This window comes from Protopterus annectens, chromosome 5.part0 (genome assembly GCF_019279795.1).
Source record: "Protopterus annectens isolate FY-2018-M chromosome 5.part0, PAN1.0, whole genome shotgun sequence".
Taxonomy (NCBI): Eukaryota; Metazoa; Chordata; order Ceratodontiformes; family Protopteridae; genus Protopterus; species Protopterus annectens.
Genome location: NC_056735.1, coordinates 540805009 through 540832415, shown reverse-complemented (window position 1 = coordinate 540832415; position 27407 = coordinate 540805009).

The window sequence follows — 27407 nt, the reverse complement described above, 5'->3', positions numbered from 1 at the left end:
ACATTTAAAACCCCAGATGGCTGTGCCATTTTAGCACACATGACTGCTTGGCAATACACTGCTGACGTCATCCCTTCATAGATTCTGTATGACTCAGTACAGAAGTCTCCTGTGGTGCTGGCTGCCGAGAATGCACTCTATAGATTGTGCAACTAGATAATGGATGGTTTGAGTCTATCCTTGCTTAAATATTTTGATTGTAATTACTGTCATATAAAACTAGCTGCCATCACAACCACCATTATGTACACTTCTACTTATGAGATGTATTTTCAGTAGCATGGTTCTCACAGTTGTAGTGTGACTTTTCCTGTGTTGCATGACTTTTTGATACTATGCTTTGTAGAATGTGTACCTACACAGGTTAGAGGTTTTATCTGAGCTGAGAAAATGTCTTTCACTTTCTTACTGTGCCGACTACTCTTAAATTACATATACGATGTGCAGCTGTAGAGTGTTATTGTGCCTTTCAATCACTTTTTAGCATGAACATCCAGCTAACAAACAGTGGTCATGTCATCAATTCAACAGAGCATTGCCATAGTTGTACAGCAACATGTCATGCCACACTTGTGATTTGTCCACTATGCTCCAACTCATGATCTTAGGTACTTAAAGTCCAGCCTTTAGTGTTCAAATTACACTGCAGCAGTCTTATTGTTACTGCACATGTCACTGACACTGCTGTCAAACACATCTGCTGTGTACATGCATACATATTGATCCCTCTAACATAGTGCTTTTACTCCCAGTAATTATGGCGTGTAATTTCATTTTCCTAACATATCATTTGTAGTAAGCATTCTTCTCTAACAAGAGGGAATGAGACAGTATGCTGTATGTTCTTGCCTTTCTGTAGCAATAACAGGCACACATATCCCTTGAAACAATGGCATGATGCAATTCCTTGAAATACCAACATGTCTCACAATAGTAGTGATACTTCTACCACTGAGTATTCGCTCTTTACAATATCATGTGTTTTATGTAGTCAAAAGGTCAGGTGTTCAAACCCTACACTTAGTAACTGTAAGCATTGTGTGGCCTTATACTGCAAATGCTTGAATGGCATCCACCACAGTTCTAATGTGCACATTTTCAGTAGGAGAGGCCACCCTATCCCTTTTGTCTCAAAGAGATTGTGACACAATCATATGATATAATACCTTGAATTCAATAAATTCTGTGTAGGCTTTTTTATGTGTTAGCACAATGAGCTGCAGTGCTAATTGCATATTCATGATGCTCATCATGCTTGCAAGTATACAAGCATGGTTTCATGGCCAGCAGCAGTGCTGCTGCCAGGAAACCATGTAGAGCAGCAAAGGAATAGAAACAAGAAGCACTCAAGTTTGTTTACGAGCAAACCTGCTTTGTGATTTTGAGTGGGCAGTGACAATAACTACCAGGGGTGAAAATACTACAATAACAGCAATAGGGAGTATGTGATAGTGTGAAGATCTGAAAAATGACTTACTTGAATATGACTCACATGTCAATATAACTCTCAATCAATCATGGACTCAAAGAAACAGACTCCAGGACAAATGTAGACAGAAGCAGGCACAATCAGTGGCACTTATAAAATATTAGGACCATTAATCTGCAGCATTGACAGAATATATGAATGTAGCTTATTAAACATGTTCTGTAGAAACAAACATGCATAACTGTAATGATTGTCAGTATGCCATAATGGGAATGCACCCCTTTCCCCAAAATGACCACATTTTGGAGGGGTTAAGAGGAACTGTGTTAAACCTTGAGTTGAAATCCGGGGTCAGTCCTGGCCATTTGAGAAGTTTGCATGACAGCAAAGTCACAATCTATACCTGCAAGAATTAAACCCATGTCATCAGTGTTGTTATTCAGCTCTATATCTACTAGGTGCAACACAAAAAGACTTATCACACAAGCATCTAGTAGAACACCTTGAAGGGAAGTCTGTACTGTCAAATCCTCATGGATATGCATCCTAAAGAATAGTTCTGTATGGCTGACAAAATGTGTTTGAGCTCACTGTGCCATATGTGATACACTTGACTAAAGCATCCCTGGCTGATATAGGTATTAGTTATTGGCCATATGGATAATGTATCTTACAATCAACACAATATTATGAGTGGATTCCTTGCACATAGCTATGTATTGCATGGATCTGCTACATATAATAGCAACAAGCATTGTCTGAAGTATCTGTAATTGATGTATGAATTAAAAAGTGAACTGTTATAATGAATGTTATATGTAAGACTGATGGCAATCCATCAACTATGCCCATGTGCACAGCAAAAAGTACAGCAGTACAAAGTCTAGTGTCAATGAGCATGGAGGCTGTCACTGTGATACTCTACACATACCAAACACTACATGGATCACCCTGTATAACTGCATATTAACACTCACCACATGTGCTACGTGATCACTATCCCCCTGACATTGCCAGTGAAAATGTAATCCTACCATGGAATTCAGAGTTACCTCCATATGGGTTCAAGCAAGCTATCAAGTGGTAATACTGGCGTAATGAAGTGGTGCATCCATGATGCAGTACAGTCATGTTACAGCTGTACATATGCTACAATTGGACATCAGGCTGTACATCACCTTCAAATAAAAAGTTTAGTCTAAGTCACAGACAACATAGTAGAATTGTTAACACAGTTCTACAATTCTACCTATTCCATGTCATTACATCAGTTGTACATCATATGCCTAAATGTTTAACATTAGAAATATGTGGTGAGGGCCCTGATACTATATGTGGACACATGACAGCCGAGGTGGATGCAGCTCACGCAACGCAGTTAATGACACAGATGTTAGCACTCACACAATGCTGCTGGAGAACACCTGTGTAATCCTTGAGAATAGCAGGACAACAGTGCATACAATGAATTCCCCAAAGTTGCAAGAGAATCCCAACATGTCACATGTTTGTCTATATAACAGCATTACAACATGTGGATGAGCATATATGCCCATGTGATTAGTATGACGTGACATTGCTGTTTGTCACATAACATGTCCAGATGTTAGGTATATAGATGCACACCTGTGCCATGCTGCATCTGTCACTGTGATGGTTGCATGAAATCTGTGTAGAATGTTAATATACTGCAGTACAAGAATATATGCCTTAGTAAGGCAACAACATACATGCATCATCCATCTCAACAGCCTCAGGAGGCATATTACTAAAGGTGTTATGGAAGGAACATGCAACAAATGTCATCAGCAGCCATCAATACAGTAGCTCAATTCACAGAATTCACTGTTGTATAGATACACTACACCCACACCCCAGCATAGCACATGTGGATGACAATACCATTGACATGTGCAATGTTCTGAGGGTCATAGGACACTACTTGGCTATCTGCCAGGGACACATAAAATCCTAGCCATTATTATACCATTTAAATACAAATCACTATAGCTATGTGATGGAAGATAGTAGAGGTATGTGAGTATGTGTGTATCTGTCTATGTGTTTGATTTTAATACAGACTGCCTCTGTCCATATGTTCCATTCACAACCTTATGACAGAGTTAGCAATCACACATCCAGTGGTCTGGAAATAGCTTAGAGAGGATCATAGAGGGGCTCTGCTTCACAATGTGTGCATGCATCTTTGAGATGATGACAGCCTCAGTGTTCTGCAGAAAGGATAATATAGGGACAAAGGGAAAAATGGGATGTTGGATTCAGGGGACTGTGTAAAAGGTTCTCTTGAGAGATAGTCAAATGAAAAGAGATTTGAAACATCATACAATCACCATAATTTACCACCAAATGCACACACACTCACTAGTTGCATGAAATTAGATTTGAACACCAACACTTTCATAGGTATAGAACCTCCATTCTACATACCATAAGACTATCACCACCACAGATGTCTGTATTTAATGGTGTCAGAGTGCACTTTATAGAGGATGACATCATCAGTGTATACTGAGAAGAGGATGTTGGGAGGGCTGTATGAAATTGCTGTGGAGTCATGCAGCAGTATAAAAGTATATTCTGAATGCTACTTGAGTGAAAGCAGCAAGATCTGGACTCATGCTCTTCTGACTACACACACACACACACACACACACACACACACACACACACACACACACACACACACACACACACACACACAAACACACACAAGATTGACTGCTGTGAGATTAGAACCCCTATCTATTTAATTACACAAGCTAGACAGCACAGTAATTAATGCGCACACCACTGCAGCCATATGATTTTTATAACATCAGAGTGCTCTTTATAGACAATGACATTATCAGTGTCATACTTTCCATATATTGTTATGAGACTTGTTTGCAAACAGAGGACTTGTGATTTAATTATGTGAGTGTAATTTGCAAATGTACATATAAATACATATAAATACATATAAATACATCCTGACAACCTAGGTGAAAGAAGCTATCTTGAATGCATATTGCAGAAGTGAGACAGATATGTACCTGTTTCTCAGGATGTTGTGTAGATGACCCATACATACAAACATACATTTTGGAAACAGCAATAGCCCAATGATAGAGTTATTTTCCTCACATTCAAATGAAGGTATGTTCACATTAATACAAGTTACTGATTCATAGGTTCATAGGTTCATAGGTTAGTACTAGGCTAATTGCCCCTTGTGGGCCATTTTAAGCCTAGCCAATTACCCCATGTGAGAATCAAACCCTGCACAGATAACTGACAACATCAATGGGATATAGTCTAAAATGTCTAATGTCCAGTGTCACTATAAACCCATACCGAATGTGACAATGCAGTTACACTCTCTAATGCTGGAGCCTGTTTAACAATGACCCATGTCCTGATATATCATTTGGATGTGCATTGCTGCAGGGCACATACAAATATCAAAAAGTATGTGTTAAGTGAAGAACACACATCACTGCCCTTCTGTTGTGTTTTTGAATACATTTTCAAGAATTGGAGGATTACAGCTCAGTAACAACAGTTAAACATGTTATACACCTCTTCGCAGGTTATTATTGACCTGATGTTATATGGTAGGAATGTGTCATTTAAAAAATTGATACGGTAATTCAAATCTGCCACAAAACAAGGAGTTGTGACAGCTCAGCACTTTTACTCTACTCTTAACACTTTTTTGAGACTGTGTGAATCAGATAAAAAGTGTTACCTAGAAGGTAAGGGAAACAGTAAGTTTTTTTAATCTGTCCATTTCACAGAGGCAAACATTGAATTCATTGAAAAACAATGCAGATATTGTGGTAAAACCAGTGGATAAGGGAGCAGATGTAGTAGTAATGAATAATAGTTTCTATCAGAGAAAAGACTTACAACTGCTACAGGATGAACACACTTATTTGTATATCCCCTATAATGGTTAATCATACAGCTGATAAGGTAAAGCAAAGGTTTACAGAGTTAAAACAACTGGGGTTTATGTCAGAGGATTTGCACACATTTTTATGGATAGAACATCCAATGGTGCCCATATTCTGGGCACTACCAAAGATACATAAAGATCTGGTTGACCCCCCTACTGAGACCTGTCTCAGGCAAGGAATGAAGGACAGAACTATACTATGGTTATAGTAGATGCAAATAACTTATTTACTGTCAGTAATACCTATGGCATATCAGCCACAGACCACATACTATCACAAGTAGCTAACTTCAAGCTTGATAATATTAGGCTGATAAGCGAGCTGCTTAAAATAGTGTTATATTTATGTGTCAAGATGCATATTATTGCTAGAAGCAAGGGGTGGCTATGGGCATCCCCTGTGCTAACACTTATGCAAATTTAGTGCTGGCTTACTGGGAGAATGAAGTTATATTTGGAGGACAACATCCATGGAAGGATAGGTTAATTTTCTATGTGCGTTTTATGGATGACTTTTTTTGCTATGGGGGGGTTGTGGATTTACAACAATCTGTTGAATATTTGGAGACTATGACCACTTTCCTTAGATTCACCATGAAGTATTCCAGTAGAGGTTTGGATTTTCTGGATGTTAAATTGCTGAGGGATGAGAATGGAGTTTTGGATACAACCTTATTTAGAAAAAAACTTTTAGAAGAATAGCATGCTATCCTATGACAGCATGCATCTCAGGTATATGTTCAGTTGTATAATAAGAGGGCAGGTTGATAGAATTTCACATATAGGTATGTAGGATACACATTTTGAACAAGAAATAGACAAGTTGGAGAATAACCTCTGTCGAAGGGGATACAATGAAAATAGAGTTAAAGTTGCCATTACTAAGAGTAAACAATACAGAAGCAATAGGTCTAGGCCTTGGTTTTCCCATAGACAACAGGATGGAACACCTGCTCAGTCTAGAGCCTCACAGATGGATAATGTGAGGCTAATGTTAATGTACTGTAACAACATAGGGAGAATATGTGATATAATAAAACAGAATTGGAATGTATTGCTGACAGATGAAAAAATAGCCTAGGTAGTGGGAGAAAAAAGTTTTTGGCTTTAGAAGAAATAAAAATTTGAAGGATTTATTATGTCACGAACAGAAGATAGAAAAAAGTAGGAATAATTGTACACAATATGCAGGTACATGATAGTGTAGAAATTGCAAAGCATGTGAGCACATTGTGGGCGCAGACTCCTATGTACACCCTGTATCAGGAAAACATTGTTTTGATCTGTATGCAGATTGTAGAACAAATAATATTGTTTACCTGGCTGTCTGTCAGGACTGCAGCTCATTCTATGTAGGAAAAACTAACTGCATGCTGAAAAACAGAATTTTGAACCATTTGTCCTCTGTAAGATTAAAACATGAACATAATGCACTTTCCCAGCACATTTCTAAATAGGAAAATCCTAATTTTAAGTTTATGATAATACAATGTGTAAATAGAAACAAAAGAGGAGGTGATTTGATTAATGAGACAGAGTTGAATGAAACCAAATGGATAATTGAGCTAGCAACATACAAAATCCCAGGATTAAATGGGGTTATACCTTTAAGACCTACACTAAAGAAAAGGAGGGTGTGGTACTGAATTTTAACAGAAGAGCTATATAAAAACTGCAGTTTCATTTGAGTTTTGTATCTGAAGAAGGGCTTGGTTCTGAAAGTGCTCATTCCTGTGTTTTTTTATAAAAGTTTTGAAGCTGTTTAGCATGGTGGCCAGTACCTGCCTTTTTCTTCTTTTCTTTGGAACCTTTGTGAGCAGGTAGCCTTTGGTGGAGTATCTACAGTTCTTTTTGGTTTGGCTTTGCAGGGGTGTCTGAAGACTCCACACACTATGGCAGAACAGCTGGATGTTGGAGTGGAACCAGGTCACAGTTCTCATGGTTCATCTACAGTTTGAACAGAGAGAGTAAGAAGAAATGTGACAACTACAAGTAATCCTTTACTTGCTTTGGATTTACATAAACTGTCTGGTGAACATGTGGAGGGTGATTCTGCTCAAAAGGAATGAGTGGCCTTTACTAACTTAGTAAATATCTTTCATAATAAATTAATGAAACTAAAGCATCTAAAGTGGCAAAGACATCATTTGGAGGCCTGTCTGCAGTTTTGCATAGTTTTCAGAGGCCTTCGTGTACTGTGTATGCCTTCTCAGGGTGAGTACTATCCAGAACTTTTAGCCAAGTGGCAGCATTTAAATTTAGAGACTAGTTTCTCATATGCGTTTATTGCTAGACTTTCATGCTCCACAAGAGAATATTTTGGTGAAAGAAATTGAGACTTTACAAAAAGATTTAGAGTTGGAATATGCTGGTGATTTTTACATGAGTAAACTGGAAGAGATGTATTGTTTGGTATCTACACTAGACATAAAATTGCAGCAAACAAAAACTAAGAAGGTGATTTGATTAATGAGACAGTTGAATGAAGCCAAATGGATCATTAAGCTAGCAGCATACAAAATCCCAGGTTTAAATGGGGTTATACCTTTAAGACCTGCACTAAAGTAAAGGAGGGCGCGGTACTGAATGCTTACGAGTTATATAAAAACTGCATTTTCATTTGAGTTTTGTATCTATAGAAGGACTTGTTCATGAAAGCGCTCATTCCTGTGTTTTTAATTGTGTTTTAAATAAAAGTCTTGAAGCTGTTCAGTGTGGTGGCCAGTACCTGCTTTTTTCTTCTTTCATTTTTATGAATTGGAGGATTACAGCTCAGTAACGACAGTTAAACATGTTATATACTTCTTCACAGAGCACATCACTGAGAACCTGATTTGTGTATATGATGGCAAAGTATTACCACGTGTGATTCATATTGTAGGAATTCAACTTGGACTTGTGAAGTAGCAGTGTACACTGGTGCTGATTACCAAACTGTTCACAAATAGGGACATACAGTAACTGACCTGATTGGGGTTAACTGCAAAATACATATGTTTGTTCATATTTCTTGTGTTCGGCTTCCAAAATATGTTATTGGAGAAATAGCTGGCCAGGCCAATACCCCCACTTTAGTTATGTTCTTTATTTTTTACCTCCACATATTTGCATCTTCTTTTACCTCAACATATTTGCATCTTCTTCCACAAAGACAGTCAGGTAACAGGTGGAACTTCTGCAGTCATTACCATTTGTGTTGCTGACAACTGCACAATGCTTCTAAGACTGCATTTTAGAAGGCAACTGACATTAAATTTTCAGTTTTAAGCTGGTAACTGTGTTTGCACTATACAATGCTCCAACTACATGGAAAAGGAAAAAAAAATAAAAAAAGGACAAAAGGAAACTAAGGCTAAACAATTACACAGCTTTTACTGCACCTGCACAATACAGTTGTAGTGGGTTATCTGTCTTTGCCACAGACGCAGCTTTGCAGTAGTGAATGTTTGGGTTGTTGAAGTCGTGGTTTCAGTATAATGTGCATACAACCAATTAGCATTTTATACCTAATAAACAATTCATACAGTTGAACATCCGTAGCTGATTGTAAATGAGTACATAACATATTTGGTGCAATGAGTAATATGTATTCTGGAAATTTATCTCTGCTTTACTATCACACATGCAATCTCTAGTGGATATTCTCTCGTATTTCTTTCAAGGTGTGATGCAAAAACATGACAGTAAACAACAGTTTTCATCAAAGGCAGGAAACGTGGTTATGCTAAGAAAATATACATGTGGGGTTTTGTTTAAAAGCTCAGAACAGTTAGTTCCACACTTTGTAACTGTATCATCATTAACACACCCACTTCAATGAAGAGTGCCTGTGCATTACTATGTTTTGCTTTTGAAGAATCATTCACAGTTGCAAGCCATTAACAATTAACTGTGGTGTAGAGACTACAGTATGTTTACGTCTGCTACAAAAAGTCAGAATGTTGGTGTTCAGCACTTCTAAGGAGTTTGCATCTAAGTTGCATTTTCGCAGTGCTCTGGGGGGCTGAATATATTCTGTAAGGTAACTGTGTAGCTAAGGAACTTGAAGGGGAGAAGACTGTTTTTAATCATGATTATTGCTCCACTTGTGGGAGTGTTGGGAGAAGTACACTTTTTGGAATGCTTTCTCTGTAGTGGGTATTTGAGTTGCATGTTCCAGTTTATTTGGTAAAATGAGTAAATATATATTACAGATGTCAGTTGTGTCAGATATTGATGGCATTGCTGGACAACTTACCCAACAACTACTTGTAAATGTAGCTAAGTAGAATGTGTATCTGACATTCATGCATGTTCTTACACATTTAGTTTTCTATGACAGTTTCAACGCTTACCTTGATAGTCCTACACTTGCAACAGTACCCTTTAGGTGGTCAGCATATGTGCTATTCATCATCTCTTGACCAGGGCAAGGGCATGTTGTGCATGCATGTCTGCATACAACTACATCCACAGCAGCTGAGAGATCCCCCTCTGACTCTTCTCCTAAGATTGGATGTAGTGACCTTGCCAGTGGTGGTGGAACATTTGCGCCTAGCCCTTGGTATTTATGCGGCAGGATAGCACAGACTATGATTTTGGCACAATTACAGGGATGCTACTGCAGAGCCCTCTCCCCGATGTATCTAGGAACTAAAACTGTGACTTCAACAACCCAGACACTCATTCTATGATATTTCTTGTTTCAGCATGTATCTTATTTATAGCATTCCTCTGTGGCTGTGTGTGCATTTTTAAGAGAATCATCAGCCATGTTTCTAGTACATCCCATGCATCCCCGAGTAAATGGCCTTGTGGGATATCACCCCTGGAAAACCTCTGGTAAAGTTGTGAGGCACACCAGATAAGGGAGTGTTGGTAACTGCTGGGGTTGCCAGTACACACATTCAGGATTATTCCCTTAGGATTATTCTCCTAGCATTACATACAACATGGCAAGTAATGTAGTGGAACCCCTTTCTGTTGATGTAAACCCTTCCCTGTTCCCTGGGTGGTACTTTGATCTCTATGTGCATGCAGTCTATGGCACCTATAGGATTCTGTATGCTGATGCCTTTTGCACCCTCAACATGTCCTCTCTGGGTCATTGAAAGGTTCCTGTAGCTAATATTCTAATTGCCACAAATACCTTGGTCTAAACAGGTATTGGTTCCCTTTTGTTTGCCCTTGCTGTCAGGTGAGGGGCAAGAGAGGTTGCAGATTTCCTGGAGTGTGTCACTATCCTCCCTGTAGCACTGTACTATTTCCACCTCGTAGAGACCATGAAAAGTTAAACATGGTCTAAATACCCTTCTCCTCCTTGCTTAAGGTCTAACATCATAAGTGGCTTAGACTTTAGCCTGTTGCACATACATATGCAGAACAGTAGCAGCAGCCCCTAATATTCTCTCTCTCCAGTGTAGTTTCCATGACTGTAGTCCCATAGGCTTTGGAATACAAGGCAGAAGCCTACAGTGTGTATGATTGCATTATAGCTTGTTGAATAGCTCTACCATCTTGAATTTATTGACTAATGTACAATTCATCTACTTGTGCAGTAATTAGCATGCCATGATGTTTACTGTATTTTTGCCGCTTAATGGATACAAATCAGCATGCTATTGTGTGCACACTGCATTTTAGTAAGATGTGAAGGGTTTATTGAATCCTGCCTGATGACTTAGCATAGGTGAAGTGTCACAGTTGTGTTAAGACTTCCACTGTGGTGCACGTGATTCATCCACAAGTCATTAGTCAGCAGACTTGCATAACTTGCTGTTCAATTCCCTTAGCCATTTTTATATTGGACAATGATATATAATCACATGTTGTGATTGCATGACAGTGAAACAGTTATTTGGAATGTGTCATGATGTCAATGTTCCTGTGGCCCTTGTATTAAGAACGGGTTTGTATAGCATACCTACACAGATATAATGTGTTTCATTTCTGGGACAGTGTGTGTATTGCATGGATGTAAACCATTTTCTTGGCAAAGAAGCATTGATATTGCGCCACTCGCTATTGGATGGGCAGTAACATACATAGCTCCTTTTCAGCATTCTGAATTACAGTTGTAAGGTTCATTTGTTATTGTGTATACATGGTAAAGTGAAGAATACAGCAGTAATTTTGGCTAGCATACATAAATTCACTGTATATACATCTCATATGCAATAACTGTAGTGTTTGCATTTATTATCTATGACCCTTGCTAACTGTTCTCAGCTCAGCATTTTATTAACTTGTATATCACATTAACTCCCTTTTGTTACACTACAGCTTTTATGTCCCTCTCACATTGTTTGTTAGCATGTATATTTTTATTTATGAGCATAAGTAAAGTATTGCCATGAGATTAATTATAATAAATCAGTGTGACCGTATTTATATGTTAAAAATGTTACTTTGACACTTCAACACATTTAACTTCAGTATTTGACTAAATTTTCCAAATTTCCCCTTCCCTATTAAATACTTCTGTAGGACAGTCAACGATATTTGTGTACAGTTCCCCCATTTTACATCCACTCCTTCAGAATTCTTCCACTGTATTTGCCTTAGTATTTCTGGGACACAGAATGTGCTCATATATTAGGCTGACCTATTGGCATGCTGTTCTGTGCTCATGCTTGCAAGCACCTTTCTATGGCCACAAACATTATTGCTGGCCATTACTGACATGATGAGTAGCGTGCATATTTTATTAGCTGCTGCCCCTCATGCTAACATACTTTAAATCATGTAGGGTTAGTGTGAAACCTCCCTGATTTTAAATGAATCCAAGGATTTATGCAAAGTTTTTCAAAGTTGCAATATTTTTAATGCTGAAAACATCCTAAAAATATCATAAGTGGAACAGAATCCTCCCTTGGATCAATACCTAACACAAACTGTAGTAGCCCAGGCAAAAACAAATCTGTACATAAAACCAAACACTAAATGGCCAGGTAGGCAGCCACACCTAAGATCAAAATGCCATTTCTTTAACTAGTTTATTAAACTTTAAAAGGTAGATTTAGCACTTTTTCTGTCTACTGGAGACTTCATGAGAATAAACACACATTCAACTGACAAGATGTAAATACTCCAAGAAACAAACATGATTGGGTGAACAGTAAAATAATTTAATATTTTATTTTATTGTTCACACAATCATGTTTGTTTCTTGAAGATTTGCGATAAAAGCATCACTTGCCAAAATTAACTTTTTTTGCATCTAAGACTGAAAAAACAGTGACATTCAGCATTAGGGTTGTGACACTTTGACTGTATGCACTGGATGATGCAGTCTCTTTAATGCTTTGTTCAAATCTCTTGGGTCAATAATATATTCCAATTTTGTCAACCTTTTTGTTGGCTGCTACCATGGATGACACCTATTCAGTTGGCTCTGTAACTAGACAAATTACACTTTGCTGTACCATTTTATCCAACTGAGCTTTAACTCTAACCTGCATAGCTATCATAACTTTTCTTGCAGGTCTGACAACTGGAATGACCTCTGGGTCTAACTTCATAGAATACAAAACTGGAAGTTTGCCCAACTTATCATTGAAAACATCAGCATACTTAATGGATTCAGTAAAACTGGAAATAGGAGATGCACTTATATGATTAACTTTTCTGATAAAGGAAAGCAGATTAATTCTCAAACTGTCTCTTGAGACTCAGTAATGACTGCACAGTTATTTGGACTACATAGAACAATAAGCTGTAATAGTTCTCAGCCAAATAACATGAAAGTACTACTGAACCTTTGGTTTGAATTTCTTTACCTCCATAAGCAACAAGTTTCACACAATGACCCACATTGAGTTGTTCATTAGCTCTCACTTCAGCAAAAGTATTTGCTGGCATAACATTACACTTTGATACAGTGTCTACTTTGAGGTCTGTGGATTTTCTATTTATCTGGACAGTACCAAATACTTCATTTTTTGTCAGAAAATTCACTGCATCAACCTCTTCACAAAATACTGATACACCATCAACGTAGAAACTAAACTGCTGCAATTCTACTTGATAAGTTTGCTTTTTTGAGTGACCATTCGTTTAGGTTTACTTGACTTGCAAAATATGAAATCATTTTCAAAAGTTTTGCACTTGTGGCATTGCTGACCAATTGCTAAGCATTTCTCTCTTTTAGACTCATGATTGGCACCACAATTTCAACAGTTAACAATAAAGATGGATTTGGGTTTTACTGACTCAAGCTTTTAGTGCACTGAGCATGCTCCTTTCTTAGAAATTGCTGGAAAACTACGTGATTTCCCTGGTGAACCAGCAGGGGCTGTGTCTGCCATGTGCTTGCTTGCCACGTGCTGCATGCGGTCTACATTTGCTCTAGAGCCTGCCAAAACATACTTATAATTTGCAAGCATACTTATGTGCCTTTCTGTAACTTAATGGATTTGACAAATCTCAATAGCTTTGCTCAATGTTAAATCACTGTCACAAAGCAAAATCTTTCTCACAGCAGCACTATTAATACCACACACAAGCCTGTCCTTTACCAACTCATCTTTTAAGTAACCAAACTGACACATTTTAGCTTTGTTCATCAGGTCAGTTATATAAGCTGCAAAATTTTCCACTAGTTTCTGATCTTTTGTTTAAAACAAATGTCTTTCTAATATAATATTTGTCTTGGGGTTACACATTTCCCTGAATCTGCAATTCAAACACTTGGGGTTATCCCTTGATTCAGCCTCTACAACAATTTGATGGTATTCACCCTCTCCTTCATATACTGCTGGTGCATACACAAATGAACACTCTCTTTCAATTGCCTCTGACCCCAGCTAGGTTTAGCAAAATTAATGCCCTAGTGTATGCGTCTTTGACAGAATAAGCTGTTTGTATAAACTTATCATACATTGGCTCAAAGATTCTCCAATTATCTACAGTATTATGCTCAAATACAAGTGGAGAGGGGTTTCAAAATCCATCTGTCATATTAATACATATTAGTGAAGGGTTTTGCAAATATGCACAAACATATACATACACACACACACACATATATATATATATACCAGAGATTTATGCCAGTACTTGTAACTGTGCCCAATGGCATAGCTAGCACAACAAGCCTCTGAATAACTGAACTTTGTGAAATAAGTCTCTCTGGCACTGTAATGCTCTTGAAATCACAGTATTGTAAGAAATCACCTTTTATCAGTATAAGAAACATCTCAAAATGACTGCACTGTGCGAAAGAACTGGGAAAAAGATGCTCAGAGTAAGAAACATTTCACAAAGTAATTGCACTTTGTGAATGAATAGTACACAGCACACTGAAACTTCCCCAAAATGGTGGTACTTTGCTGAATAACACTTTACAGTGCAAAAAAACTCTCTGTAATGACACCACATTGTGAATAGACACACCCAGCCCAAGAAACATTTCCAAATGACTGTATTTCAATTGCACTTTATGAAACAGTTGCACTTTCCACACAAAGGTTTTGGAATAAATGCAGAGTAATAAGCATACATTGTAAGCACACACTTTGAGATACTTCAAATAACTCTAGTTATGTATTCAGGGCTACAGTTAATACAAAATAGTAGTTTATGACAACTCTAGTTATGTATTCAGGGCTTCAATTAATACAAAATAGTAGTTTATGCCAAAACACAGCACTTTGCCAACAACATGCAGTTGTCTTGCTTTATTGATGCTTAATGTGCCCTTTTTGCCCTTATTATATTCATTTTGCTTATTTAATCTGTCTTCATTCCCATTTTATTTTTCTTGTGCTCATTTTACCCTAAACATGCCTGTTTTGCTTTAAACATACTCATTTTGTGATTCCAAGGTAATTCTGACCCTTTTATATGCTTTTCTGACAATCGTTTTGTCAAATATTTTAATCTTAAACATTGTATTTAATCATTAAACCTTTTGTGCCTCTGGCTTGTTTAATAATCTGGTTTGTGCCTTTGTAATTCTCCATTTTATCTTTTTTATAAAATAAACTGGTCGTGCACGTTTTCATTACCTTTGGTTCTTTTCTAGCTCTTTTTTTTGTGCTTGTTTCTCTTAGGTTACCTTCACTGTTATCTCTGCACCTCGTAGCTCTAAATATCAGTTTCTCAAGTCCACCTATTGACACCATGTCACTCGTCTAGTCAGCATAAAATAGACAAGTCTTTGTGGGTTCTGTTCAAGCAGCTTTATTATATACAAACACATCAGGATTGAGGCTTAATAACTTTAAAAAACTTATAGACAAACTAGCTATTACACTCATACATGTTCACCCTCTGGCTGCACTCTCAAAATGGCACTGAAGCTAGCACGTGCTGACTGTTTATATACATGTTCAGTCCTTGAAATGCTTCTTAAAGATACAGCACACATGCGCTAAACATTGATTTTCCTTTTGTATAATAGTTTATTATGATAATATTCCCTTGTCATCTATAAGTTACAGATATCCTTCTCTCTTCAGGTCTCACTCTGTTCTACTTATTTATTTACAGATTTAGTTATGTTGAATGAGTGAATTTATGAATATTAATAACTTGTACTACAATTACGTAAATAGGTATATAGTATGCTATCTGATGGATCATTTAATTGTTGTGGTTAACAGAAGAGGATTATTAAACTTGTATGTAGTAATGGGGGAATAGTCAAATGGGAAAATATATAACTAAATTAATAATATTGTCTTATTTTTAACTTGTATATAATATTACATAAAGTTTCTGTAAGTCATGGTAGCTTTTGGCTAGTTTTATTTATGAATGTTTAGGTATTGATAGACAACTGTCTATTTGATAGGCAAACTAGGAACTTTTGTATCCATGGTAGGTTGTGTTTCATTAGTAATATATGCAGTAACAGTTGTAGAGTTTTTGTTTTATTTGTGAGATTTAGTAGATTAGTTTCTAGAAAGTAAGAATTCAAAACATGTGGAATGTTAATATAGTGTTGGAGGAATGCATTGTAGTCCTCTACGCATTTAAATTAATATGGCAGATAAATGTGTCATATTATCTTTTTAAATCTTTTAAAATCCACAGTTTTGATAGTTTTAATGTATTGCCTATTAATGTAAATGTATTAAATGGCAATAAAAGTAAATCATTAATGAGATCTAAAAATTAGAGGAGACATTATATTTTTGCAAGAGATTCATTTGATAAAGATATACAATATTTTAAAAAAACTTAGGCTACAAAATATTATCTGTTTATTTTAACAAAAAGAGTAGAGGAACTGCTATATGTTGGACACAATTTTACTGTAATGCCTAAGTTCATGGAATCCATTAATGATCCCAAAGAAATGTATACATGTGTAATTAAATATAGTGGCAAACTCTATACACTAGCTATTTTTTACTGGATACCTGGCATAGATGCAAGATTGGCTAAAGATCACTTAAACTTACTGCAAATTCTTTGAAATGGCAGTTTAGTTTTAGTAGGGGATTTACTATATATCTAATATAGAAGATACACGTGAAAAAAACAGTTAAAAATCTGGCAGCTATAAACAATTTAGTAGTAGTATATATATATAATTATATTAAAATAATCTTAAGGCACAAATCAATAATTTTTTATCTTTAAATGGTAATGGTCAGGTTAGTGAAGTCATATTATGTGCCTCCTTAAAAATGCATATTAGAGATAGAATGAGAAGATAAGCCAGTAATATAATGTAAGTGTAGGATACAGATTTGTTAGAAATACAAATAAGATAAATGAAGCAAGGTCTGAGCAAGAAAGAAATAAAGACATTAGATAATACTAAAGTTATTAGAAAATGAATAAAATATCATCAAGCTTTAACTCATAAAGTGGAGATGGCTTTAGGAAAAATAAAATTACACAGTTATGTGATGACTTCAAACAATCTACATAGATTAGTTAATAGAAGTAAGATGTTAAGCAAAAAGGCACAAATCAGTAATATCCAAAATCTTCAGACTAGTAAGCTTACTTCAGACATAGAGAAAATGTTTAACATTTTTAAAAATTTCCATGAGGATCTTGAGATAAAAATAATCTGGTTGATTAAAAAATGTATACATATTTAAAGAAAAATGTTACTAAAACTTAATGACAAATATCTCTATTGAATAAGTCTATTACCCTAGTAGAAGTTAAACATTAAAAAAGGGAAAAATGTAAAGCTCCAGAGTTAGATTGTTTAAGTATGGAGTTGTATAGTCTGCCTATATTAAATGTTTTAGAATTACTTAGTGATGTCTTCAGTATAATTCAGAGTGATCAAATAATTCCTCCCTCATGGAATTTTTCTGTAATCTCATTTATCCATGGGGTGAATTTTCTATTTCCCATCCACTCATCAAGATTTCTCTTGAAGAGGGTCAGGTGAGGTGCTCTGCTTGACATGTATGGGAAGTCTATTCCATAACATAGGCAGTCTCTGGGTTATGAACCTGTCCCTCCAGTATGTTCTGTTGATTGTGGTAATGAGGTTGAGGTCTCTGGAGCATGTGGTGCTGAGGGATTGGGATTTCTTTAGATGTAGCATTTCTAACAGAGCTGGGTCAGACATGGCTTTGTAAGTCAAGCAGAGATTGCCTCTAAGTAGGCGTGAGACCAAGAATAGTTGGAGTTTTTTTGAGTCTGTCCATAGAGGACAAGTGTTTAAGGCCTAGGATCCTCTTTGTGAGGTACTTTTGTGTCCTCTCCAGTTGTTGCAGGTTTTTAGTGAGGTACATGCCAAATGGGGCATTGTACTCAATGATTGGCTTAATGAGGGAAGTGTAGAGGGAGACAATGACCTATTTCTTCCTGGATGCAAAACCTTTAGTAATGAGATGTGCCACATAGAAGGATTTTTTTCTGACCACAGTGGCAATGTGGTGATCAAAAGAGAGGTTGCTGTCAACCTGTGCTTGCAGATCTCATTATTTGTTCAGTGGGCTACCACCAATGTGGTAATTCATGGGAACTGTGTTTTTTCCAAGGGGATGATGACACATTTTTTGGCATTGAGCTTAAGGCTATGGTTCTGACACCAGTCATTCGAGTGAGGCCTTTCTGTAGGATGTCAACATCACTTGGTGAGTTAATAATCACTCCCAACTTGCAATCATCTGCCAACTTTGTCAACAATAGTCATTTCATGTTGGCCAGGACGTCAGGGAAGTAAATACCAAACAGGAGAGGACCCAACCCTGTGGGACTCCACTCATGACTAGTCAGCAGTCTAACTTGGAGTCGGCTACTTTCACACTGTGGGTTTTATCTGTGGGCCAGTTTGCAAGCCACCTAGTAATATAGGAGTTGATGCCTAGCTTAGAGAGTATTTCTAAGATTCCTGAATGGGGAATAGTATCAAAGGCCTTGCCCAGATCAAAGTAGGCTGTATGAACCACCTTGCCTTCATCCACAGCTCTGGTGACAGACTCAAAGAAGTTGACCAAGTTGAGCAGGCATGATCTACCCTTCACAACTGTTTGGGATCTAGAGTTTGGAGATTCCCTATATCCTTGTTTGTTAGGTCCATGATGATGTGTTCCATAGCTTTGCATATCAGACTCATCGGGCTAATGGGGCAAGAGTTCCTAGGGTCTGTAGTTGCTCCTCCTTTGTGGAGAGGGATGACTGTAGCAGTGCACCATTTGGTAGGGACAAAGCCTGAGGTGAGGCTGTGATTGAACAGGGCACACAGGTGAGGTGCCATTTCACTCTGTAGTTCATGTAGAACAATGCCAGGGATATTGCCAGGTCCCATAGAAGTTGTATTCTTGGCCTTGGACAGTGCTGTTTTAACCTGTGCAGCATTAATACTGGGTGCCTGGTAATCTACTGGTATTGTGAATGCTCCTTTGGGGGGGTGGATTAAGTTGGCATTGAATCTGTTGACCAGTATATTGGCAATATCTGTTTGCTCAGTAAAGGAGGTACCATTGTGCAGTAGCTCAGAGCAATTCTGGGAATTGTCATGGAGATTCTTTACATAACTACAGAAGGCCTTGTGGTTGTCTTTACTAGCTGCTGCAATTCTGTTTTCATAGATAGCGTTAGAGGATTTGATGAGGGATCTCAACTTTTGTTGAGGCTGATAAGGGATCTTTTCCAGTCTTGTGACTTTACCTTATTCCACATCAGGTTCCTCCTTCTGTTGTAGAGTTTATGGCAGGGGACCACGAGATTGGCTTTCTTTTTTTGAAGGAGATTAGGTTCTATTAGGTATGGCGAGATCCATTTCATTTGTGTACATGCTTGTACAGTGCATTGGTGTATGGTTTGGCGGTTATGCAACTATTCTCCATTTTCATGGGTGCCATGAAGTTAGCCACCTTGTTTTAAAAGCCCACATTAGCTTTGGAGAAGTTTTTCATGGTGGTTACCTTTGCGGGGGGGGGGTGGATGTGGATTTCCAAGGTGATTAATTTGTGGTCAGATCTAAACAGGGAGGAGCTGATTATTGGTGTAGATCAATGGTCCCCCATGATAGTAATGATCAAGTCAAGGATATTGCTACCTCTAGTGGAGGGTAAGAATGAGCTGGTCAAGGGCATTGGAATTAATGAACTCCAGGACATGTTGGGCAAGTGTATTGTTACACTAGTAGTTTCCCAGTTAATGGAAGGGGTAGTTGAAGTTGCCTAGTATGAGAGTGTTAAGTTGGACCCTAATATTCTCCAGGATGCTTAAAAACATGGAGTGTGAGTCATGGGACATGGTTGGGGACCTACAGAATGCTATGACCTGAATCACTGTCTTACCCAATGTTAGCTACACCTGAAGTATCTCTGATGCATTATGTTGGGCTACCAGTCTGGAGGTGTGCACATCCTTTATGAATATGGAAACACAACCGCCTTTGGAGCTTTGGTGCAAGTTCTGGATAACATTTGTCTTCCATCTTTACAACAAGATTAAGGGACATAGATTAATAAAGATCAAACAGGATAAATATTCAATAGATTAACGTATGATAGTATAAAAAGGGTAGTAACAATCTCAGGAATGAGCAAGAAATTGGTCATAATTAGCTTAAATATTGAGAGGGCTTTTGATTCTGTAGATCAGAGCTTCTTGTTTAAAACTTTAGAAACATTTGCATTTCCAGAACAATTTATTGGAATAATAAAAAGCTGCGGTGGTGCAGTGGTTAGCATTGCTGCCTCACAGCAAGAGGTTCTCCGGTTCAATTCTCAGCTGGGATGCCTTCTGTGCGGGGTCTGCATGTTCTCTCTCCGGTTGCGTGGGTTTCCTCCGGGTGCTCCCAAAGACATGCTGTAGTTGGATTGGACATGCTCTAAATTGGCCCTAGGTGTGTGTGTGTGTGTGTGTGTGTGCTTTCTGTGGAAGGTTGGGTGCCAGGCTGTCAAATTGACACTGTAAAAATCCACTGCCAATCATGAGTGGACAGATGATCTGCTGTGGTGACCACTAACCAGGAAAAGCTGAAAGAAGAAGAAGCAGCAGAAGATTAAAAAGCTGTATAGAGACTCCAAAGCATATGTTAAAATTGGATCTTACATTTTTCAAGGATTCACTTAAAAAAAAAGCCACAAAACAAGAGTCTCTCTTGTCCCCTCTACTGTTTGCATCAGTTATCAAACCCTTGGCTAATAATATAAGATGTAATGAAAAAACTGGATTCTCAATTAAGGATTGTCAATCTAAAATACAGTTTTTTACAGAAGATAGTTTGATAACTGTAGGAGATTTAAACTATTCAATTGAAAAAAGAGATGAGAAAATTAGTTTCAAGTATTGATGCTGAAATTTATTAAAATAAAACTGAAACTTTAGTGTTAAATCATTTAATAGTAAGTTTAAATATAAACTGGAAAGGAAAAGAACTAACATTTAAAAATCTATCAAGATGCGAGTAAGATTATTAATTTAAAAAAATATTGAATTCAAGTGTTGCTTCTTATTAAAATGGAATAAATGTATATATATTTTTACTTTTGAGGATAGGTAATGATTACATTACCTAAGGTTATACACGCACCATATATATATATATATATATATATATATATATATATATATATATATATATATATATATATTAGATTCAATAGTTTTAATATCTGAAAACACTTTTAAGGAAAATGAAAAAAAATGTTAACTTCATTCTTATGGTATTCCAAAAAGCTGAGAATTGCTTATATAAATCATACAACATTATGGGAATATGGTGGTATCAGCTTTCCAGGTGTGGAATCTTATTCTATTGCTGCAAATTTTAACTGTATTATACTCTGGATAGACTCATCTTGCACTAGTCAATGGAAAACCATTCAGGAGCAGATTATGCTAAATTCCTGTAAGTTTATCAGATATGAAAATTAGAAGTCTGTAACCATCCTTTCGTCTGGTTAATAAAATATACCTTAGAATGAAATTCTCTTTAGTCTGTGCATATATGAAATTCTTAAAACCATTAAGAAATATGTTTTTAAAACTCCATTAATATCAAAATGGAAATTGTTGTGCATTACTGATGCTCACACCTCTACATTTAAAGAAACTCATAATGTTAATGTTTTTAATAAAGATGAATGGATTAGTATTGTGCTCTGGTTGTTTTGAAAAAAGGAAAAGCTAAGCTGTCAGAATATTTAATGAAATATTCTAAGTTGGATGAATCTGTTAACCAGTTAATATTATCCATCAATAACAAATTAAATGAATTTGTAGATACGTGTGGAGAAGAACAGGACACTGTTCCCCCACTATATGAATGCATGAATGCTATCGTCAAAGGTAAATTGACCTACAAAAGAAGCTTGTCCAATTATATAAGTTAATTATAATGAATAATAATTTTGATGCAAAAGTATGGAACTTTTTACATAGTGGTGGATTGAGTGACTCGATAGATTTTTATACTTTGTTAATTAAATCAGCTACTAAATTTTCAAGATTATACTGGAAAGTTTTTATTTGGAAATATATACATAAAATGTTTGTTACTCCCTATAAAATCTCTGAGTTTACTAAAATGACTTCTGTTTGTTGGATATGTAGCAAAGACGTAAAAGATAATTGGACATGTTTATAGTTTGTGAAAAATTAAATGTATATTGGGAAGTGATAAGTATGTTTTTCAAGGGGTTATGGTCTGGTAGTTATTCTTTAACTAGATTGGTAATACTAATGAATGCTCCATTTCCTGTATCTATAAAAGTCAAATAACAAAATATATTTTGCAGTCTTTTGGCAGTTACTAGGAAAGATATTGCATAAAACTGGAAATCAAACTAAATTCCTAGTTTCAAAGAAATTTTACATTTAACAGCAATACCATGTAAAACTGAAAAAAGCAATCAAAAAAAGATCTATAAATCATAGTAAGACTTAGTGGTTGTGATAAACTTGAAACGTTCCTATTGAAATAACATTCTTACTGTGCTAATTGTATTAGATTACCATGATGATTCAGTATATCCCCAACATTGTATAATAGCATGCAATACTGAATTCCTTTCACTCTGTGTATATACTCTAAATAAACTATTTTTTTTTAAACTATAAGTTCCGTTAGGAGTCTTAGCTAGCATCATAATGACAAAATAGTAGTTCTACCAATGACAAAATCAATGGGATAACTGGGTGGTACTGCTAATAAAGGAGGAAGCCAAATATATTTAGTTAAATGTTTTCCTGACATTGCCAAAAATAATAAAGGTAGATGTAAAGGTGTAGATGTAAAGGTAGATGTGCAGGAGGGTATCGGTGAGACAAAGGGAAGGATCAGGAGTTGGGATACTAGATCAAAGTCACTGATAAATAACTAGCGTAATAAGAATGACTACCTGAGTGTATTTGGTAGTGGAGGAGAAAGACATGCTAATTAGTTGAATAAAGTTCTAAGTTAACTGGGTCACATTTAAAATTTCAGGTTAGATTTTTAGTATGAAAGACTGAACATTTTACAAGTTAACTGGGTCACATTTAAAATTTCAAGTTAGTTTTTAAGTGGGGAAGACTGAACATTTTACAAAGAGACAGCAGCATTTTCCTTTCTCTGTATTTATTTTCCACCACGCTGGTTTATTATTTATTAATATATTTGAAAGAGCATGCTTTGTTCATGTCTCACAATCTGTGGTGGTATTATTAGCTGTATTGTGACAGCCCCCTTAAGCCTTATTACATGCCTTCATTTAGCTAGCTAGATCTACATTTATATCTATATCTAGAGAAAAAGAGAGATTAATGATTGATTTATAGATAGAAAGATGCTATGGCAAAGTTCACATAAAATACAGAACTGGCATCTATTGGGAGGCTCTCCATGACAAACAATAGGAAGGATGTGCCTCTCAATATATAATAAAATATATATATATAAAACGTTACAAAGACATGTGTCTGGAGTATTTCTACCCAGGCTTCTGCTGAAAATTGGCTTCGTTGGAAGTCAGACTTTCCTGGTAAACAAATGTTAAATAAATAAAAAATAAAAATATACTGGGAATGATTCCCTAAAAACTGGAAGGGAATGCATGGAACATTTCTGTATATACAAACCTGTACAATAACAGGTGTTGAATAGAAAAACACTGTTTTGTTGTGAGTACAGTCTGTGTCCCAGCCAGCTTTGAGGCAAAACTTGTATAGTCAAGGAATACTAAAATTCCATTGCTCATTGAATTGCACAATACTACTCAGCTGTCCATGACTGAGATGTACCTGACTTTGAGTGATCTTTTAGCTCTATCTCTCTTAATCCATCCTAAGACTGGTAATTTTGGAAAAAAGGTGGTGAATTAAACTTAATAATGACAATAATTATAGACTTTTCACTTCAGAAAATTGATATTCATTCACATTCTTTTATTCTGTCAATGTCTTAAGTTAAAGAGTATAAATATTTTAAGTGTCCCAGATTATTTCTGGATTTGTCCCTGATTCATTGAAAGCTATGACTTGGACTAAGATGCATTAATGACTGAATAGGTTAACTCCCTCCCTCCAGTGGAGCTCTTGAAGTTTGCACTGTAACTTCCAATGAGCGAAGCCTAAGCTTTTTGATCAAATTATGTCCTAATATTTCAAAGAAATGTTCACATCTCAGGAGCCATAGGGGTTACTAATAAAATGTAAATGTTTAACTTTTCGGCACAAACTATTTTTATGGAGGTAGTATTCTTTAGCTTCTAGGACTACTGTGTTTTATAAATCACAGTAAACACAGTACTAAGTTTGCAATATTTTGCAAACCACTTACACAATATCTTAACCATTCAAGTTAACCACAAAGCAGCATCATTTCATTCATCCAAGTGAGAGCTTTCACACAAGGCTAAGCAGTTCTCTATCTGCTGTCAAGGCATTTAGAAAAACTTGAAATTCATGACAATATAAACAAATATTTATATAAACAATATCTCTTTACCAGCACTAGACAGAGATCAGATATCAATATAGTTGTGTTTGCTAATGTATAGTATTTTAAAATGAAATCTTCTAATACTTTGTATGTAGCATGACTTTGGAATTGTTAATGCAAATGTGAGCAAGCAATATTTGATGCCTAGAGGCATCAGTAGGATGTAACTGCAGAAGCATCTGGAGGCATCACTTAGCTGTAATGAGTTAAAGTCCTTTTTATGTGACAAAATATGTTGTGCTGTCACAAAATTAAATAAAAACAAACTTCTAGATAATATAAAACCTGATATATATATATATATATATATATATATATATATATATATATATATAGGTCTACTTCATATGACCTAAATTTCATTTGACTGAGTCCAAAACACAAAGTTCAAAAGACTGAAAATTCATTTGACTGAAACTCATAACACTGACACATTAAAGTCCAAAGGTATATGCCCTTTTCCCCACTGAAGTGCAATCCTGGATTTAGTGTGTGTGTGTATATAGTTAGGGGTGTGTGGGGGGCATAGCCCCCCCCACATACTTGTTAAATCATCCACATGGATATTTATAACTGCAATGAATAACTCTTTGCAGAAAACAATATTTATGAAGCCACGGTGGTCTCACAGCAAGAGGTTCTCCTGTTCGATTCTTGGCTGGAGTGCCTTCTGTGTAGAGTCTGCATGTCCTCCCAGCGGCCGAGTGGCCTCCGAAAGACATGTGTGAATGGGCGTGCCTTTGCTGAAGGTTGGGCATCGGGCTGTCAACTCAGCACTATAAAAAAAAAAATCTACTGCCAATCATTAGCAGACAGGAGTTCCACTGTGGCGACCCCTAACCGGGAAAAGCAGAAAAGACAAACAAACCTAAACTATGTGGGAGGCTTCACCCCCACCTCACCTTCCCAACTATATATACTAACTCCAGGATTGCACTACAGTGGGAAAAGGGTGTATACCTTTTACTTTAATGTGTCAGTGTTATGAGTTTCAGTCAAATGAGTTTTCAGTCTTTTGAACTTTCACTGTTTTGGTCTCAGTCAAATGAAATTTAGGTCATATAAAGTAAATCCATATATATATATATATATATATATATATATATATATATATATATTGGGCAAATAAAATGTATATGCCCTTTTCCCCAATGTATTGGGTTCCTGGAGTTAGTTTATATAGTTAGGTGTGGTGTGGGGGGCACAGCCCCCCACATTGGGGGCTGTGGGGGCATAGCCCCCCACCTACTTTTGATTTTAAATTGTTAGCTTTCAATGAAATAAGATTCATAAATATAAAAGCTAAGTAGGTGGGGGGCTATACCCCACACCCACCCAATGTGCCCCCCACATCCCCTAACTATATATACTAACTCCTGGATCACACTACAGTGAGGAAAAAGGGTATATGTTTTATTTCCCCAACTGTACTTACAGTAAAATGCGATTCAATGAAATGAGTTCAGTGATTTTGAGATTTCAGCGATTTTTTTTTTTTTTTTTTTTTTGAGGGTGAATTGAAATTAAATGAGTTTTCAGTGAAAAGTAGACCTCTATATCCACACACACACACATGCAGACATCATTTATTTATTTTTGTTTGTGGCTGTTCCCAATAGGGGTCACCACACCAGATAATCTGTTTCCATTTCCTCCTGTTGTCTGCATCTTGCTGTGTCACACCAACCACCTTCATGTCCTATCTCACCACATCCATAAATCTTATCTTAGGTCTTCCTCTTTTCCTCTTACCTGGCATCTCCATCCATAGCATCCTTCTCCCAATATATCCAGCATCCTTCCTCTGCACGTCTAAACTAATGCAATCTTGCCTCTCTGACTTTGTCTCCAATCTGTCCAGCCTGAGCGGACCCATACTCATTTCTAATCCTGTCCATCCTAATCACACTCAGTGCAAATCTCCACACTCACATTCATCTGAACTGTTTATCTCAAGTACTTTAACTCATCCACCTTCACCAGCTCTGCTCCCTGCGACCTCACCATTCCTCTGTCCTCCCCTTTATTCATGCACACTTATATTCTGTCTTAGTTTTGGTGACCTTCATTTCTCTCCTCTCTAGAGCATTTCTCGAATTCTCCAGGATCTCCTCAACCTGTTCTCTCCTCTCACTGCAAATCAAAATGTCATCCGCAAAACCCAGCCACTGTAGGATACACAACCTAGTGTATTTGTTTGTGCCAGTCCCCAGTCTGGATAAAAGGGGAGGGTTATGTCAGGAAGGGCATCTGGTTTATATAATTTCAGGAGATTATACTCCGATAATTGTATATGAATTCCAAAGACATTATCAGTCTAGTACTAAGTGCTAAGCAGGTGTTTGCTAAAGCTGTACAGTCCATTGTTTCCCTTTTGGCAGTGCTATTGGCATCAACACCCTTTTTCCATTTTGTACATGGGGTCAGGGTGTCATATTAATAGTAGCCATCACAAAGACCTGGTGTGAACATTGGCTGTAGGTGACAGTAAATATTGGTGTGATACTCGGAATATTTTTATTGGTGTAGTTCCAGTTGCAGAAGTGGTACTTTTATGGATAATTATGTGTTCTTGATTTGCATACTCTCCTTCATGACTGTTTTGAAAATAACATTTACCCTTTGTAAACTAATTAAATAGGTAAACTGTTTATACAGAAAAGTGAAAATAACATTTATACTTT